This window comes from Girardinichthys multiradiatus, chromosome 18, assembly GCF_021462225.1.
Source record: "Girardinichthys multiradiatus isolate DD_20200921_A chromosome 18, DD_fGirMul_XY1, whole genome shotgun sequence".
NCBI lineage: Eukaryota > Metazoa > Chordata > Actinopteri > Cyprinodontiformes > Goodeidae > Girardinichthys > Girardinichthys multiradiatus.
Genome location: NC_061810.1, coordinates 46,096,664 through 46,116,746, shown reverse-complemented (window position 1 = coordinate 46,116,746; position 20,083 = coordinate 46,096,664). Strand labels below are relative to the sequence as shown.

General features: G+C 38.3%; 1 protein-coding gene across 7 annotated transcripts in view; it reads right to left on the bottom strand.

Annotated features, from left to right (window-relative positions):
- Positions 1–20,083, bottom strand: part of caln1 (calneuron 1) — a 95,530-nt gene that overhangs the window by 15,618 nt on the left and 59,829 nt on the right. The window lies entirely within an intron of this gene.

Here is a 20,083-nt window from a genome sequence, read left to right as displayed (position 1 = left end):
TGGCTCAGCAGCATAAGGCTAACTATCCCTTAGCAGCAACATTTGTTGAGAAAAACTTTTATGTGGATGATGGTTTAGTCAGTGTTTCATCAGTTGAGGAAGCTAAGAAGCTGATTACTGAGTCACAAGAGTTATGTAGGCAAGGAGGGTTACGCCTTCATAAATTCAACTCAAATGAGGAAGCTGCTCTCGCCTGCTTGGACCCGTCAGAAAAGGCAACAACCTTTGAACCTTTAGGTTTGGATCCAACCCCGTCAGAGCGTGCACTTGGCATTCAGTGGTTGATAAAAAATGACACCTTCATCTTTACCATCAGCTTGAAAGATCAACCTTTAACCCGCCGTGGTTGCTTGTCTGTTTTTGCCTCTCTTTACGATCCACTAGGATTCATTGCTCCATTCACTTTAAGTGGAAAGCTTATCCTTTAAGAGCTTTGTCACAGAGGCTTTGGATGGGCTGATCCGCTTCCAGAAGATATTAAGCCACGGTGGGAGGAATGAATAAATGGTCTAATGAAGTTGAAAAAAGCCTCAATTCCAAGATGTTACCACCTACCTGACTTTCATAAAATTGTCAGAGTAGAGTTGCACCATTTTTCTGATGCCAGCTGTGTAGGATATGGTGCATGTTCTTACCTCAGGTACAAAAATGACATGGGTGAAGTCCATTGCAGTCTCGTGATGGCAAAAGCAAGGGTTGCCCCCTCAAAAGTCACAAGTATAACGAGATTAGAACTTGCGGCGGCAGTGGTTTCTACAAAAGTCAGTGTAATGCTAAGATGTGAACTTGACATGAAGATTGATCAAGAATTTTTCTGGACGGACTCACAAGTGGTGCTCGGGTATATCAACAACGATGCTCGTAGGTTTCACATATTCGTGCCAAACCGTGTTCAATTGATTAGAGATAACAATGATACTAATCAGTGGCATTATGTGGAGACCTCAGAGAACCCGGCCGATCATGCTTCCCGAGGCCTTTGTGCTTCAGATATTCATTCGACAAGCTGGCTGAGAGGGCCACAGTTTCTATGGGAGCATGAGCTACATCTAACACCTAACACTCCAACGGAATTGCTAGTTGGTGATCCTGAAGTGAAGACAATTCAGGTGCTTGCAACTGAAGTCATTAGATGTAATCACATCCTCGGACGTCTAAATAAATTTTCCTCTTGGACGACACTTCTCAAGGTGGTTGCAAGAATCAAGAGGCTGGGGTCTACACAAATACGACACAAGAGAATATGTGACTGTCGAGGAGCGTGAAAAGGCTGCTGAAGCAGTAATTTAGATTGTACAACAGCAAGCCTTCCCCAATGAAGCATAGATGCTTCAAAGTAAAAAAGACCTTCCAAACACAAGCTCACTTTTCAGTCTTGATCCCATTTGGTCTGAAGGGCTTCTCCGTGTAGGTGGGAGGTTAAAACAGTCATCTCTCTGTCACAAAGTTAAACACCCAGTGATCTTGCCAAACGGCAGTCATATTACTAAGCTGATTGTGTCCCACTACCATGATAAAACATACCATCAGGGTCGAAGCCCAACACAAATGGAGCTTAGGGCCAATGGATTCTGGGTCATTGGTGGGAGTAAGCTGGTGGCTAAGTTAATACACAATTGTGTGCTTTGCAGAAAACTTTAATGGCCGACTGAGAGCCAGAGAATGGCTGAACTCCCTAAAGAACGTGTTGAAGCTTCAGCACCTTTCACGTACAGTGGCATGGACTGTTTTGGTCCCTTCATTATTAAGAAAGCCCGTAAGGAGTACAAAAGGTCTAATTTTCACATGTCTCTATTCCAGAGCTGTCCATATCGATAAGCTCGAAGACTTGTCAACAGACTCATTTATCAATGCACTGAGATGCTTTATTAGCCTTAGAGGAGCTGTTCAAAAACTACACTGTGATCAAGGATCTAATTTTGTCGGTGCTCGAAATGAGTTCAAACAAGCACTTAAACAATGTGACGCTAAGTTACTAGAAAATTTCTTAGCTGAAAATCAGTGTGACTTTGTCTTCAATCCCCCCTCTGCCAGTCATGCAGGAGGTGTCTGGGAAAGACAAATCAGAACCATCCGAAACGTGCTGAACGCCACTTTTGCACAGTGCACAGGTAGACTTGATGATGCTTCCCTCAGGACATTGTTATACGAGGCTATGGCTATTGTCAACAGCCACCCTTTAACAGTGGATGGAATCAATGATCCTCAAGCACTGTAGCCTATTACTCCGAACCACCTCATTATGATTAAATCTAAGGTTGCTCTTCCACCCCCAGGAGTATTTGTTAAGGAGGACCTGTATGCCACAAAGAGATGGAGAAGAGTGCAGTATCTCATCGAACAATTCTGGAGTCGCTGGAAAAGAGAATATCTGATTACCATATCTACGAGACAAAAATGGCACTTACCGCAGCGTAACCTGAAGTTGGATGATATTGTCATTATCAAAGATGACAGCCTACCAAGAAATCAATGGCAACTAGGGTAAGTGGTTGAAACTGTTGAAGACAGTGATGGCTTGGTCCGTCGAGTTAAAGTACAAGTTGGAAAACAAAAGTCAGATTCCCCTTCTAGACCTTCAGTTATTGAGAGGCCAATCCAGAAATTGGTGCTTCTACTTGAAAATTGATAAGAACAGACAGACTTATAACTTTTATACAGCTCATCTGTGTATCATAATAGTTCAATACAAGGTTATTCATTTAGTAGAGTCAAAAAATCCTGTAAAATTAATTTACTCTTTATGTATTCGTTAATTCATTGTGACAGGATTTGGTGGGAGTGTAAATGGCTACTAAATGGTTAACATCTTCCTGCTTTTGGTTTGTCCTACAGTGACACCTTGACTATTGAAAAATTCATTTATTTCAGTAACTTAGCTCATTAAGTGAAACATTATATAGATTAACTGCACACAAACTGATGTTTTTATGCCTTTATTTCTGTTAATTATGAGGTTTTTCTGCGTACAGCCTAATGAAAACACAACATTTAAGATTTAGAATATTACATCAGATCAATAAAAAAAAGCTTTTTTGATAAATGAGGGCTTTTTAAAAGTATGTTTTATACCTGCTTAAATGTTATTAAAAACAAAAACAATCCTTACTTTAACACAAATACTATTTTTTTGAATATGACTGTATACCAAAGTTTTCTAGAATCAAATGTAAGGTCATCTGTCCAACAGCTGATGCTTGGCCCAAACTGGGTCACCAACATCCACCAACAATGACAGTAAACCCAGCAGTGAAAGTGCAAAACAATTACTGAAAAAAGAAAAGAACTAAGGCATAGCAATGGCCAAGTCAAAGGCCAGACCTCAGCCTGCTAAAAACCCTGCAGGCTGGACCGTAAGGAAGCTGTGTAGAATGTCATGTTGTAAGTGTAAATGGCTACTAAATGGTTAACATCTTCCTGCTTTTGGTTTGTCCTACAGTGACACCTTGTTATGGTTTTATTTTGAAGTGCGCAATTTTTCTTCTTCGTGGTTTTTTATGTAATGCTGCACTTCCTGTTCGTGTTACAAGCACAAGGCGGTAGATCCTGAGAGAATCAGAGGAAATCTTAAAACTAGTGCCCTTGGAAAGCAGAATGAGTTTTCACGGTGTTTATGGCAACCAGAGAAAGATTAAATTACACCCGTTTGGAACTCCCTGCGTCTGGCTCCAAGTGGCCGCTACAGTAAGGAAGAGGGGACTGACAATGTGAGTCAGACAGAATGCAACATTCTTTTGAAAATATTGGTAAATAAATATATATAAAATGCAGCCTTCTAATGCAATCCTTCAATTATATGCAAATATAACTAGAATTAACATTTATCTAAACATGAAGAAAAACAACAGACGCTCTTGAGATTGGCAAACTGAAAAGAAACAGCCAAACTCTTTATAGCATTTCACATCATCTCTCTGAAAATATGCTGCCACAATGTTAATTTGTTTTTCAGGATCAGATCTCAAACCAACAACAATCCTTTTCCATAAAAAAAAAACAAGACTAAAATAAAAACTAACCCTAAAAATATTCCTTTAGTTGAAGCAATTCAGCAGCATCTGCCACTTAGTGTTACAGCCAACTCCTCCCAGTAGGAGTCAGGTCGGCGGCCTAAATGTGTTTACCAAACCTTTACACAGCCTTGCTACTGCCTCACGATGACGTCGCAGAGCTTCGTTTGCCAGAGAGAAGATGAACAGACCCAGAGTTTATTCAGTGAGCACTTCAGGGGACAGATAAAAAAACAAAAATCATTTTATTTTCTGCTTCCTCCGACTTTCTAAACCCATGTTCTGAGCACGTCAAGCATGGAATGACCTTTCTGGAGACTGTGGTGAAAGAAAGGAGAGTTGAAAAAAATAACACACCCAGACCTGAAGTGACTCCCACAGAAAGACCTGAGGACACCCACTGCTGAATGACCTTCAGATTTATGCTGAACCCCACGCTGCAAACCTTTGGTCCTCTTTGTCACGCATTCTTCCCTGAAGTTCAGGCTGAAGTGCAATCACAAGCCTCAAGCACACCAGCCCCTAATGGAGACTTTGGAAAAGTTGAAAATGTCACAACCTGTTTTGAGCTGCTGCGGTGAAAGCTATGGCGAATCCTGGACAGAGTGATGTAAGTGGCTGAGACTGTTGTTTCTTTCCCTTTGTTATTGTGGTTGTCCTAGAAATGTTCAGGACTCACTGCCCGGCATGTTTAAGATATGTCTCTGCTTCAGTGCAGCTGATTTAAATTGAAGGTGTTTGAAGCACTAAACCATGTAGGATCCCAAAGACCATTCTGTTGTTGTTGGGAAGAACAATTTTTAAGTCTAATACCTTAAAGGCAGTCTTGTGCAGGTTGATCATCAATCAGAACAGACCAAAGCTAAAGAGTTTATATTTAAAGAATTTATAATTCCCTACCTACAAATTCTGAAATATATTATAACTCTTTCATGTCGTTATATCAAATTTGCACAGCATGAAGGTTTTTTAAATAACTTGTTAAACAGTGTCTTTCAAAAATACTCACACCCCTATACATTTTTCACATTTGTCACATTGCAACAAATTTAGGGTTTCATATGACAAAATAACACGTGCATACTTGAGAAAATCAAATACAAATCTGTCCATTTTTTTGCTAAGTATTAATTAGTCTCCTTCTTCATGATACCTCTAAATTAAATCCAGTATAACAAACAGCCTTCAGAATTCACCTCATTAGTAAACGGTAGTCCAAATGTACTTAATGTAATCTCAATATAAATGCAGCTGTTCTGTGAAGGCCTCAGAGGTTTGTTAGAGAACATCAGCAAACAACCAGCATCTTGAAGACCAAGGAACACAGCAGACGGGTTGGGGAGAAAGTTACGGAGAAGTTTAAGGCAGGGTTAGGTTATAAAACAATATCGCAAGCAGCATCATGCTGCTTCAGCAGGGAATTAGAAGTAGGTGAGAGTTGATGGGAGACAGATGGAACTAAATACTGGACAAATCTGGCAGACAACCTGTTAACTGCAAACGGTTTGGGGCTGGGGTGAAGATGCACCTTCCAACAGCAAAACAAAGCTAAACATACAGCCAGAGACTCAATGGAATTGTTTAGATAAAGCATATTCATGTGAAAAAATGGCCTAGTCAAAGTCGAAACCTTAGTCAATTTTAAAATATACTGCAAACTCTCCGTCTAATCTGACTCAGCCTGAGCTATTTTGTTCTTTTGTTCTATTTTTTTTTATTTCAGCAAAAGTTGGTTCACAAACTATTTACTAAGACTGAAGACAAATGCATATCATACATTAGGAAAACATTTTTCAAACCATGCATCATTATACTTTCACATAATTATACACTACATTGTGTTGTATCACTTTAAAACTAATAAAAGACGTTTGTAAAAGTTCAAAGGGTTTAAACACTTTTACAAGGTACTGTAGATGGTGTCATATGTGAGCTTGCTTACCAACTACAACATGTACACCTTTTCTTCTCCAGAAGCTAATTATATCCACACATTGTTTTTGCATTGTAATTCTAGCAGATTTTTTTAACCGATGAGAAAACTGCCGCATAATTAAACCAAGAACTAGTTTAATTTGTTTCTTTAGTTTGTAGAGGGGATGTGGGATTTTGAGATAATCGAGGGAAGTCAACCTGAAGAGAAAGCGCTGTACATTTGTACACTCATAAATGAGGTTCCAAACACACACAGAGGCAGCGGGGCAGAAGGTGCCAAGAGCCTGCGTCCATCCATCTGTTGACTTCAGCCTGTTGCAGTACAGCCAAACTACACGATACACATGTAGATAACACTACGCATGCACTACATTTAAAGCAACAGGGTTTGAAAATATTCTAAAAGTAAAGAGAGGCCACCCCAAAAAGGTAATTTGATTTGCTGCATATGAATCTGAAGATTTATTGCACCATCTCCTTCTTAGGGTGGATTTTTTGAAAGACAGAAGGGGTACTATGAAATGGAGGGTAACAAGTTCCATTCTTAGTTGTCACTTTTCTTCATCCTCAGTTTCAGTAGTTTCAAAAAGAATATTCATGTTTCCTTTTTTAATATTGCACTTCAGTGCAATAAAAACATTATCCTGAAAAATACTGGTTTGCAGAGGAAGAAACCAGTAAGAAACAAAAGGACCAGATTAATATAAATCATTTATAACAGATTTGGCTGAAGATAATTTTTTGGGCTGCTTTGATGCTGATGCTACATTGGTTTCCTTTCTTGCCACATATCGTATGCTGGCATATTAAATAATTATTATTACAAATTACTTCCCTTTAAATGGATGACGTGAAGAGGATTTTGTAGAATGTCAAATCCTATCGCATTAGTGTTATGTGTGTGACTTTTGATGCTCTTCTTTTCTGAAAAGTCATGTATATAGGGATCAAGGGTGTGGAATTCATTGCTGTGTTGTATCAGAACGGTGTACAATACTTTGATGCCACCATAAAATTTCAATGGTGTATAAATGCCCCCAAGTGGTAGATAATTGATAGCTGAACAATCAGAACGCTTTATACTCCCATCAACCATCCACCCATTCATACACACATTCACACACTGATAGTGGTAGGCTACATTGTAGCCGCAGCTGTGAAATTCATTCAAACAATGCATTTAATTTCAAATTACATGAATACAGATTTAGTTTGAGCAATTCAAGTTCAGTTTCTGATGGTACAAGTTTCTGCTCATACAAGAGACTTAATCCAGTGTAAAAGAACCAACAGGTGAAGGTCTCAGTTGTCATTGACAGTTTTTAAATAAAAGCTCTTTGCTGCACTAACAAGCCTATTCAAACACATTTCTTATTCAGAAATATTTTATCTCCTCACAGCAAAATGTATATGCATGACATTTGATGTCAATCTTCATAAAGAGGCCTAAAATGTTACAACATCTGGGATGTGTTTACATTGCACAGATGGGCATAGTGATGTTGCATTTGTTCAAGTGAAAGGAACTGGAGACAAATCAGCCTCTTATAGGCATGTCCAATTATGTACCAACATTTAACTTCTAGTGAAATGTTGGTACATAATTGAACATCACTTCCATTTAGGAGCAGCGGGGAAGGGGAGAACAAAAGAATATTGGTCACTGCTCAGGACGCCAGTCTTGCCAATGTTTCTACTGCTGGTCATGTAAAATGGTGAAATTATCATGTATTATTGTGAAGACTCAAAGCCAGGAACTGGCTGACATCTGGTGGAATGAATAAAGAGATAATTTAGGTTAATTAATTTCAAACTTACAATACCAGGGAGCACAAACAGAAAACAAATTCAAATACATGGAAATTATAAGTAACACAAGTCTGAGAATGAACATAAGAATCCAACAACAGAGGTGATTACTGGATAGGATAGGACACAGTCTGCAGCTGGGAAGGAGCCTAGGATCTAAAGGGCAACTGAGGAAACTGAAAGGGGAAATAAAACAATGCATCAGTCACCTTTAATGCTGCCATCCAGCCTCACAAAGTTTGATCACATTTTAAATGTGACAAAAACCATGTTACACATCAAAGTGGTCATTTATCGCAACTTTGATTAGTAAGATTATAACATTTTTGAATGTTAAAAACTGTTTTAAAGTAACAAGCTTTTTAAATGCCTGTTCATTGAACAGGAAATGCACACATTTCCTTCCCCATTAAAGCAAACGCAAGAATTCTTTAGCGATCTGTGCTTTTAAACAACCTTTTAGTTCAGCTTCAGAGGCCCAGAGCATTCAGGAGAAATTTATGTCACCATTACCACTGCATCAACCAGCATTAAAAAGGCAGGAGATTAACTAACAGGAAAATGGATATGTGCTCATACGCACCTTGGACAAGCCAATGGAGCATTGGAAGTGACAGAACCAATTAAAATAAAAATGACATTTTATTGAGATTCTTATTGACTTTTAAAAAGGACCAATGAACATATTTATCCAGTTAGTATAGGCAGAAAATTAAGAATTTTAGTTTTCAATCCGTGGCTTACCTAAACTCAAATGAAGAACATTTATATTACCTAAAAGTCAAGTAAACCGCATTCTGTGAGGACGGAAACTGATGCTCTACCATTTCTTCGAGAGTTTGACTCATTTTGAGTTATATTTTATTGTAATCCCTGCACACTGTGAGCAATGGATCAAACAGACAGCAGCATTAACCCAAAGGCAAAACAGGGAAGGATATGGAATTGCCTTAAACTGCTTATCCATAGTCAATTACAGTTACTTTGATTAATCAAGCAAAATAATAGTCATTAACCTGGACTAGAGCGGTCATTAAGAGTTTCCTGAGGGTCACTGACAGGAATCAGCAAATCTATATCCTGTCTCCTGTAATTTCTTATCATTACTGAGGATCGATGAGGAAGATAACAGGCAAGGATGCAGGAGAGTAAAACACTCACAGCAGGAAACTGCTAATAACTGGAAGTGAAGGTTTTCCTTAAAGTTTTAATTTTCTATTTTAACTTGACCAAGGGCCAACCAGACCCATGCAAAGTCTTCAATGGACTTGTATAACCAACATAGTTTTTCTCATTCCTAAAGATCTAGTAACCCTTTATAAATGGGTTACTAGAGATAAAGTTCAAAATAAAATCTTAAAATCTATTCTTTAAATCCTGGTGTCTGATTTATTGTGTGCTTCAACGGATAGCTCTATCGTACTATTTATCCATGTACATTTAAAAGGGGTGTGAAGTCATAGGGGGGGAAAACAACTACACTGTTGCTGCTTCCATGTGGTTTAAGAAGTAGCAAAAAGGGCCATTATTCAAAATCTCCTCCTCAACATCAACATTAGCCACATCAGTGTGACCACCTCTACTAAAGCAGAAGTTTTGGTTGGTATTTGCTTGTGTGTTACACAATGTCAAGAAAATATGCATCAGCAATGACCTTAGAAAATCAAACACTGCAGCCCATCAATCTTAGGAGGGTCATAAGGCCATTTCCAAACAATTTAAAGTCCATCAATCTACACTGAGAAAGATTATTCACAAGTGGGAAAACATTCCAGGCTGTTCTCAATCTTCTCAAGAGTAGATGTCCCATCCAACTCACTCTAAAACCAGACCTTGCAATGCTCAGAGAAGAGACAATCAAAAGACAGGACGGATGGATGGTGGGAGAGAGAGAAAGACAAAGAATCCGAAGAGCTCCATCTCAGTCTATCCTAAAATGATCATTAGAAAAATAAGGTAACAATTATGGCTTGTTTGGTAATCCGGAAAGCTTTTGGCAGTACAGCTAGGGTTTCCAAAGTAATGTCAAAGTTCAGTCCAATGTGCTTTGGACAGAGGAGACAAAGGTAGAGATGGTTTGTCATAATGCACAATGTTATGTTTGGAGAAATCACACCTGATTACACCTGATACTAACTCTCATGCATGGTGGTAAGAGTGATGATTGGGCATGTGCACCTTGCAGGTATTCATTTAACTTTGAATTTAAAATGTGAGGCCATCTGTCTCTGCAACCTTTTAATTTGAAACTTTTAAAAGCAAAGAAACGTAAAAACGTCTTGCTCCATAACATTTATCTCAAACTTTCCACATTAAAAAGGAGGAAATACCTTCGCCACATATCTGAAATTAAGACATGCTTGTACCAGAAATCCTGTGCATGAAAGCCAAGAGCAAAGACTGGTTCAGCTTGTATTTCAATATGGCTAATCACAAAAGGACTATTTAATGTATCTAAATTCATTTTTGTCCTGGCAAACTGCTCGCAGGATGAACAAACCAAACAATGCTGTGAAATGATGAACAATGACAACTGGTTCTGTCTTTTTTCTCACATTCAGCTGCTGAATATTTTCCCCATTCATGTGAATACGATTTCACACTGTGATGTAGTCAGAAGCATTTATTTTGATTGGCAGACACGTAATTAAAATTCTGGGCCCTCAGTAACACAAATGCTTCCCCAATGCGTGGGAGTGCGCGACTTAAGTTCAAGAGCCTGTGCAGAAAATGCAGTAATGTGTTGCTGACACTTCTCAGAGCTGCGGTCTGGATGAGAAAGCTCTGTAATGATGTGACTCACCAAGGTAGTCAAGCTGACTCACATGCAATTAAAGCAGTATGGAACATAAGGAGAATGGTCTGAATGAGGGAAAAGAACTGTCACTGAGGTCTTCTGTATCATGCAAGGAGACTATACGAAATACAGAAATGTCAAGGTTTCAGCTTGCTCTTAGGAGGCCGTTTGGTTGCTAATGCAGCTTTTTGACATGAATACTTAAAGCAGCACATGTTTCTTTACTGCATTAATAACCAGTTGTCAGTCTGACTCACATCATTCTGCTATACAGCACAAGAATGTTTCCTAACTATGGTGGAAATTCATAAAGCAGTACAATCTATTTGCATTAAGTACATTGAACTTAATATGAGCAGCCAAAAACATGCCTTCCAAATCAAGCAGATGGAAGCAATATGCACCTATTTTTCGATACAGCCCACTCAGGATGAAGCTGGAAGACATGTCAACACTCTCTCATTATCGCTTTGTTTGGGCCAATCTTTCAAAGTGTTGAAGTCCTTAAGTGCGAGTGGATATTTGTCTCCAAAATCAAGCTAAATCTGGTGCCAAATAGATAATAAAATAATTATAAAAAAATGGAAAAATTTACTAATTATTATCCTTACAATTATAGTTGTAAATACTCGATTATGATTAAAATAGGTTGAAATATTTACATCCTATTTTTACTGTGCAAGGATTTCTTCCAAATTCAACCAGAACTCATTTAAATTTCCTCCAAGGTTAATCAAGGTTAGCCATATTTTGGTCAAAGGGGGTCTTTAAAATAATCAAAACGACAATTTATTTTGGTACCAGTGTGAATATAAAGAAAGCTCAGTTGGGTGGGAATTTGGCAAACAATCAAAAAACTGTTCTTCCTCTGCTCTCCTGGGCATAGCAGGGCTGAAAAGGCTTGGCAAGATTGAGAAAAATTGAGTTATTTGTACTTCCATAATTCTCCATAATTCACCTCCTAACCTCTGAGGTGGAATCTGAAGAGGACAAGTTAGAGAGACGACACTCAGAGGGGACCAGACAGTTAAAGGAGGCCGATTATGGAGGGAAAGGAAGGACGTGAGTGTGAATGTGTGTGTGTTGGCATTGATTAGCTGGCTCTGACGTCACGTCTCCAGGGCCACCTTCATTGCTAATCAAGGCCACGTCTGCCAAAGGAAATAGGATTTTTCTCCCTCTCAGCCTTCTCAGCAGGCACATTAACACAGATCTTATGTGTTTGCCGCTCAGCTGCTGTAAATCTATCAAACACCCAGCAGCTGTTTGTCAGAGAGGTGCTGGCTCTCCTCAGGTTACCTGCGGGGTGCACAAATCCTAACAGTCAGCACCTCTATAAGTTACTTTTTATTCCAGATTCAGCAGTTTTGCATTGGAAAGTTAATAAATTAATAGCAAGCTTTAAATTAAGCAACTAAGAGTTGCAGCAAAAAAAAAAAAAAAGTATCTAGCAAACCTCTCAGATAATTTGGAAAAGCTGAAGTACATTTGAAAGTTAAAAACCAATCAGTCGCAATTTCTCTTTTAACTACATGTAAAGAACACACAAGACAGCAGAAATGAAAACATATAGTAGGAAATAGAGTTTCAGTTTACTCAGTAGTACTTTAAAGTACACAAAATTAAAATTCTAATTCAAATTTAATTCAAAAAACTATTTTCATAAACTCATATTATGCAGGTTTCTTCAAAGAGCCGTTGTAGAATGTGATGGCTGTGGGCAGGAAGGATCTCCTTACAGCAGATCTGAAGAAGCCTCTGACTGAAGACACTCTGTTGTTGTAGGACAGTCTCATGAAGAGGATGCTCAGGGTTCTCCATAATGTTCTTCATTTTATGAAGAATCCTTCTTTGCACAATGATCTCCAGAGGTTCCAGAGGAGTACCCAGAACAGAGCCAGCCTTCTTTATCAGCTTGTTGAGTTTTTTTAAGTCCCTGGCTCTGATGCTGCTTCCCCAGCAGATGATTGCAGAAGAAATCACACTCTCCACAACAGACTTATAGAAGATATGCAGCATCTTGCTGCAAACACCAAAGGACCCAAGCTTCCTCAAGAAGTACAGTCTGCTCTGTCCCTTCTTGTAGACTGCTTCACAGTTGCATCTCCACTCTAGTCTGTTGTCCAGGTGAACACCGAGGTATTTATACTCCTCCACCACCTCCACTTCTTCTCCCATGATGGAAAAAGTGTTTGACTTATTCCTGTTTCTCTTAAAATCTACAATCATCATTTGTTTTATTCACGTTTAAGATGAGATGATTGTTTCCACACCATGCCACAAAGCGGTCCACCAGCTCCCTGTACTCAGCCTCTTGTTCATCTCTGATACACCCAACAACTGCAGAGTCATCCTAGTATCACTGCTGATTACAGGACTGAGAGTACCGTCCCCTGTGGTGCTCCTATGCTGCTGACTACCTGGTTAGACACACCACCCTTCAGTCTCACAAACCGTGGTCTGTTTTTCTGGTAGTCTTTGATCCAGGAGATTGAGTAAATGTAAAGTTGAACGATGCAAACTAATTACCAAGTAAAACACGCCACCAACAATAAACAGCAGCAAAAATATACATAATATACATGTTTGCATTTCTAAATGGTCATTTTGAGGCACCCGGTGTGTTTGTAGAAGAGCCATGAAAGGGGAGTCACTCATGCCCACTGAGTTTCAGGAAATCTCACGAGGTTCCAGCTCAAATATGAAGTTATTCTCTAACCTGTCTCTACAGAAAAAAGAAGAAAAAAAATCATTGTGGCACATGTATTATTCATCACAGATGAGTTGTTCCAAAGCCAATATGAATTCAGATTGTCCCTTTGCACAAAGGACTGATAAAAGGAAGATTAATGGCAATGATTTAAGATGCGAGTCGCCTGCAATTACACACCAGACAGTGCGACTAACGGTCAGGACATGAAAAAAGAGGTTTTACAGTAACAAAACAAAACTGTATTATTCAGATATTTATAAATAGAGTTTAAACAAGGTCCTTATTTTATTCTCAATGTTCTTTAAAAATGCTTTAGAAAAAATCCTAATTGGGTTAAAAAAAACGTGTTTCCAATGAGAGGAACAATATAGTGTGAAAATTGAGATGATTATTCCAACCTAATAATTAAAAAAGGAACAGTATATTAGATACCATGAACCATAAATTGAACCATAAATGAACAAACTTTTTTGTATTATTTTCAACAGTTGAAATATAAAACATCAAACAAAGAACCATGCTAACTAATGAGTTTGCCTTGCATTGTCGTAAGCACTGTATGAAATTAATCTGTTATTTAGGGCTCAGAGCTCCTCATACAAACTCTCAGCACTATTTCCTGATTGGAAAGATTAATAGGTGCACAGAGAAAATGAAAATTTGTGAAGAAAATTAGGTATGACGCAAAAGAAATACGTCATGGTTTTTAATTATTAAATTGCAGAGTTTCAAGGGGTCTTGATCATAAATGGAAATTGTAATCTAGGGTTTGTTTCATCAAGACTCAATGGTTTTAATTCACTTTTCCCTGGCTTAAACAAAACAACCTTGGTATAACGGAGTATTAGGGTTATTGTAGATTAAAGAAAACAAATTATGTGGCCACAGAGGAGTAAATCTCTACCAAAAATCTCTAGATTTTCTCTAAATTTCTAGATTAATTTCATCTCTTTTTTTTTTTTGATATTCTCTGATGTCCGAACATCATAGATTTGCACAAAAAAAAGTATAATTCTTTACAATTAATGGCATAAATTTACAATATTAAAAAATAGAATATTCTATGACATTGTGAAAGGAGAAATTTGCATTAAAAAACTCAGAGTTTACTGAATTTTTAAAGTCAGACATTTGCGACAAAAAAATGCCACACATTGTCTAAGGTTGAGGTGGTAAATTTAGAAGCTGCGCATCTAAAGTATAAGTGGTAGAACTGGGCTCTTCCCGTATCAGAACAACATCTAGGTGCAGACTCGATGCAACCATGTTGCAGCTTCGTCCTCGCTCTTTGTCCTCCTCTGCACCTGGGAGATGTCCTTCTGATAGAGTGTCTGGATTTACTATTTATATTCTGGAAAATATATTTAGATGCAGAGTTTTTGTTCTTACAAATTTCCTGTCAGAATATATCATAGTTTTAATATCATACATTTTATGCCTTTAATCATTGAAAGTTCCTGGAAGAAACTGTAGTTTCCCCAAAGCGCCTCTCTCTGCCAGGCTTTAATACACTTCCCCTACATTTTTCACATCTCTCCACTTGAAGCTAAAATGGCTCCCTATCAACTTCCAGAGTAAAGTATAAGATCCTGCCTCTTACATACAGATATCTACATGGACAATCACTGGCATTAATTATAGAACCTTTAGATCGATAGCGTCAAGGCTCAGGAAGTCTCTCTCCCTCAGAACTTAAGATCTGTGAACTCTGCTGAGTTTTTTTTTTTTAAATGCAGTGAAATATTCAGTGTTTTGAAAACGACAAGTCGGTAATTGTTACGTTTTACGTGCAACAGTGCAATGCCAGCTGCTACAATGATGCATTGATCTTGTGCTAAAACCAACAGAACAAAACCTGCTTTAATGCGACAGAGAGGAAGAGAAAAACAAGCGAGATAAAGTTAGGATAAGACACCATGACCCAGAGAACACTATGGAAAGGAGCTCTGTTTTCACAATGATTGGCTGCTTGCTGCTCACTCTGAATAGAGATCTTGTCTCTGATGACTGCACTAGTATTCATCATGGTGCACCAAGCACCACCATCATGGTACATCAAGATGAGCAAATTTCTACTTTTAGCAACAAACGGGCCCCACCGAGCTGTGCACACCTTCACATAGAAATAGGCACTGAACTCCTTTTGTACTTTGCTCAGCAAACCATTGTTGCATGGCATATGTAGGACACATAAATGGCCTACATAATCTAAAGCTAGAGTAAGCTGTTTAAATTTAAGTATTTTTTTTTTCATATTAATACGAATATGAGGATGTTTTGGTTTATATCACTGATTTTATCATGGCTAGGCTCTTTGTTGTAAAACTAATAATCACTTGAGATTAATTTTTCCATTTTCTCTTTGGCCTTTTTTGCTATCAGACCGAGGGTACACATTGCCTCCTGCATGAGTTATGCTCAACAATAGATAAACCAGCAACCATTTGGCTTTTCTGTCTCACTCGTTTCCTTCCCAGAAAACTAGTTTTATGTTTTGCCAACAGCAGTCATTGGTTCAAAGGAAATTCTGTATCATTTCCAGAACTAATGGAAGAGTATAATTTTTGAAGTGGATCATTTAACATCATGATGACCCTCAATGACGTTCTATGAAGCATTCAGGATTGGAACAAAAACAACAAATGAAGGTTTAACATCGAAGTGAAGAGTTACATCCTGCTAATTCACTTTCTGTAGCTTTAAAAAAGGGTGGAAACATCAAAAACCAGCTAAATGGGCGCTGCTGGTGCAGCGGTCGAGCACGGGGCCCATGTATAGAGAGGCTTCGGCCCTCGACGGCCATGGCGACATGTGCTGCATATCTTTCCACCTCTCTTCACCCCGTTTCCTGTCTGCCTACTTTCAAAGAACAATGACAAAATAAAGGGAACTCGTGCTGCAAAACAAATCTTTAAAAAACAGCTAAAAGATCAGTAAATGAAAAACGGATCTGTATTTTACAGATTATGATGTCAGATAATGTGAAACACTAACAGGATTAAGCGATAACTGATTCTGGGTAAATGTTTATGTTTGCATTTTAAATATGATTGATAAAATATTTTCCCCCATATAAACTTAATACAAAATGTAAATTTCTATAAACAGCTTTAAATGTAAAGTGTTCTTAAGCAGAAGGGGAAAAGGGATCAGAAGCAACGGGAACGTCTGCTATAGAGATTTATGGAGCCTCCCAAAGGATTACAGAAAAATAAAAGCAAAATGAGTCTCATAGAAAAGAGAGAAATCATAAAATCGAGCTTTTCAGTACCATGATGGGGTTTTTTATATCGATGGTGGGCGTTAGCTCACAGAATGATTACAGTGCAAAAAGCGCTAAAATTACCTCCATGATGCTGTTCTGCCAGAAAGTTATAGGAAATCAAATCAAACAGATGAGCGGCAGAGCTACATTTTTAACAAACTAGCACAACAAACACAAAGGAAACACTTTACTTTGTGCTGAAATCCCAAACATTGTAAAATCCCAGAGGAATGAATTCTGCAGCCAAATCAGATATTAAAAGGTCAGTTTCCTCATTCGCTGAACCAACGTTGCAGTGATCGGTGAGCCTGAAAGGCCCAGGCAGGACAAATGAACAACAAACAAAAAGTAACTTAGCAGTGATTGTCTGCACAGGTTATTGATCAGGACGCAAAGGGAAAATTTAGTTGCCTTAATTAAAAGATCACAGTTTTAAAAATTGACAGCAGATTGTATCATAGATCTATTGTTTTTGCTACGTTTAAAATATTATAAAATATGTTTTAAACTCCACAGAAAGTCTATGACCAAGACATTTATAAAAAGGAACATTTCAGGGTATCAGACAACATAAAATTGTGATGCTATTGCTAAATATTGTGATGATACAATCAACTTTTCTTCTCCTTCATCACATCATGTCCCCACGGATCCTTGAAAGCTTAAGCATCTCAGCCGTTAAAGCTTGCATCGAGCATGAGCGTCGACAAAAATCCATCCATAAAGCCAACAATGTTATTGGCATGAAGAATTTACAAACTTGCCACTTGAAATATTCTAAATAATAAATGTAGTCCTGTCCAATTGCAGTATTGCACACACTGATATTATGATTTGATACATTGCATACATAAAAAGCTTCAAAAGCGCAAAAAGAAATATATAAATAATTGATGTTTTGTTGTCTCACTCCTATTATCCTTTTAATGGTTTCACTAAAAGCCTTTATGGAAATTTTATCTCATAAATTTTACCTAATGTGGCTAAACCTGAGGCTCAAATTTCTGGTTAAAATATAAAATGTTGGACATCAAATTTAAATTTGAATATTTGTTTTAGAGTCTCTTTGTGTAGAAATCTTGATAAAAATTTAATTTTAATGTGTTTCAAAAAATACTCTCACACAGTCCAAGCTCAACAAACATATTTCAATCTGTAGTTTCAGGCCTTCTTTACATGACATTATGGTTTTTCTTCCTTCTTTTGAACTCCAGGTTTTCATAGAAAATCCACACAAGTCTTACAAGCACATGAGGCGCCAGATCATTTATATGTTAACACCTAACAAAATGACAGAGGATTTCATTTTTGCCATGTGAGCACTTCACTTTTCATGTTACCACTCCTAAATCAGATTAAAATGAACTCTGGTTCATTTCCCCCCTCAATGCGATTTGTTTGTGAAGATGTGAAATCGCCCTACGGTGCGGTCAAAACAACCGTACCAAGAACACGTGGAAGAGGTGGTCTCGGTACGGTTCCAAACAAACTGCAGAGTGGTTCTTTTATAGTGTGAACGTGATCAGACCCTTCTACCAAGACACCTGCCACCAAGACACAGCTAACAGGTGTATACAGCTAGCTTGACCTCAATACCGTTCCTTAGCTAGGTATGCATCGCATTGTGGGATGGGGTAGATTAAACAAACTAATAAAAAAAGGCAACATACAGGTCCTTCTCAAAATATTAGCATATTGTGATAAAGTTCATTATTTTCCATAATGTCATGATGAAAATTTAACATTCATATATTTTAGATTCATTGCACACTAACTGAAATATTTCAGGTCTTTTATTGTCTTAATACGGATGATTTTGGCATACAGCTCATGAAAACCCAAAATTCCTATCTCACACAATTAGCATATCATTAAAAGGGTCTCTAAACGAGCTATGAACCTAATCATCTGAATCAACGAGTTAACTCTAAACACCTGCAAAAGATTCCTGAGGCCTTTAAAACTCCCAGCCTGGTTCATCACTCAAAACCTCAATCATGGGTAAGACTGCCGACCTGACTGCTGTCCAGAAGGCCACTATTGACACCCTCAAGCAAGAGGGTAAGACACAGAAAGAAATTTCTGAACGAATAGGCTGTTCCCAGAGTGCTGTATCAAGGCACCTCAGTGGGAAGTCTGTGAGAAGGAAAAAGTGTGGCAGAAAACACTGCACAACGAGAAGAGGTGACCGGACCCTGAGGAAGATTGTGGAGAAGGGCCGATTCCAGACCTTGGGGGACCTGCGGAAACAGTGGACTGAGTCTGGAGTAGAAACATCCAGAGCCACCGGTCCAGGCGTGTGCAGGAAATGGGCTACAGGTGCCGCATTCCCCAGGTCAAGCCACTTTTGAACCAGACTGTGTTTTATCAAGGGCAGGGTCAATGCAGCTAGCTATCAGGAGATTTTGGAGCACTTCATGCTTCCATCTGCTGAAAAGCTTTATGCAGATGAAGATTTCATTTTTCAGCACGACCTGGCACCTGTTCACAGTGCCAAAACCACTGGTAAATGGTTTACTGACCATGGTATCACTGTGCTCAATTGGCCTGCCAACTCTCCTGACCTGAACCCCATAGAGAATCTGTGGGATATTGTGAAGAGAACGTTGAGAGACTCAAGACCCAACACTCTGGATGAGCTAAAGGCCGCTATCGAAGCATCCTGGGCCTCCATAAGACCTCAGCAGTGCCACAGGCTGATTGCCTCCATGCCACGCCGCATTGAAGCAGTAATTTCTGCAAAAGGATTCCCGACCAAGTATTGAGTGCATAACTGTACATGATTATTTGAAGGTTGACGTTTTTTGTATTAAAAACACTTTTCTTTTATTGGTCGGATGAAATATGCTAATTTTGTGAGATAGGAACTTTGGGTTTTCATGAGCTGTATGCCAAAATCATCCGTATTAAGACAATAAAAGACCTGAAATATTTCAGTTAGTGTGCAATGAATCTAAAATATATGAATGTTAAATTTTCATCATGACATTATGGAAAATAATGAACTTTATCACAATATGCTAATATTTTGAGAAGGACCTGTATCTTTTCTTAAAGCATAAAGCACCTTCAAGGACGTCAAAAGCCATTCTGCATACTTCTCTGATAATTTTACCTGAAATAGTAAGCAGAAACACACTAATGATATGATTCAATTCTCCATATGTTCTTCTAGCTCAGAACACGACATCTGCTTTCAGTATTTACATTTGGTTCTCCCGCTCCGGACACATCTGACCGATAAACAGACTGAATGTTCTTGTGTGGTTTTGGTTCGCTTGGTTTTCTCTTTGTGAAAAGAAACCTAACCACCCAAAAGATTTTATAAATTTTCAAACTCATCAACAGATTTTGACCAAAGTAAACAAACTATAGTTGTAATAACACCCTCTTTCTTTTATAAATCTAATAGGACACAAAGAGTGGCAATCTGCCTTAAGAATGTGTTCCTTATGATTAAAGAATTGCTGATGAAGAGTATAGGAATCAACAAAGGGCTCTTCATGTGTTGCTTATTCTAAATTTTACACAGTACTCTCATAATTGTCAGGAGA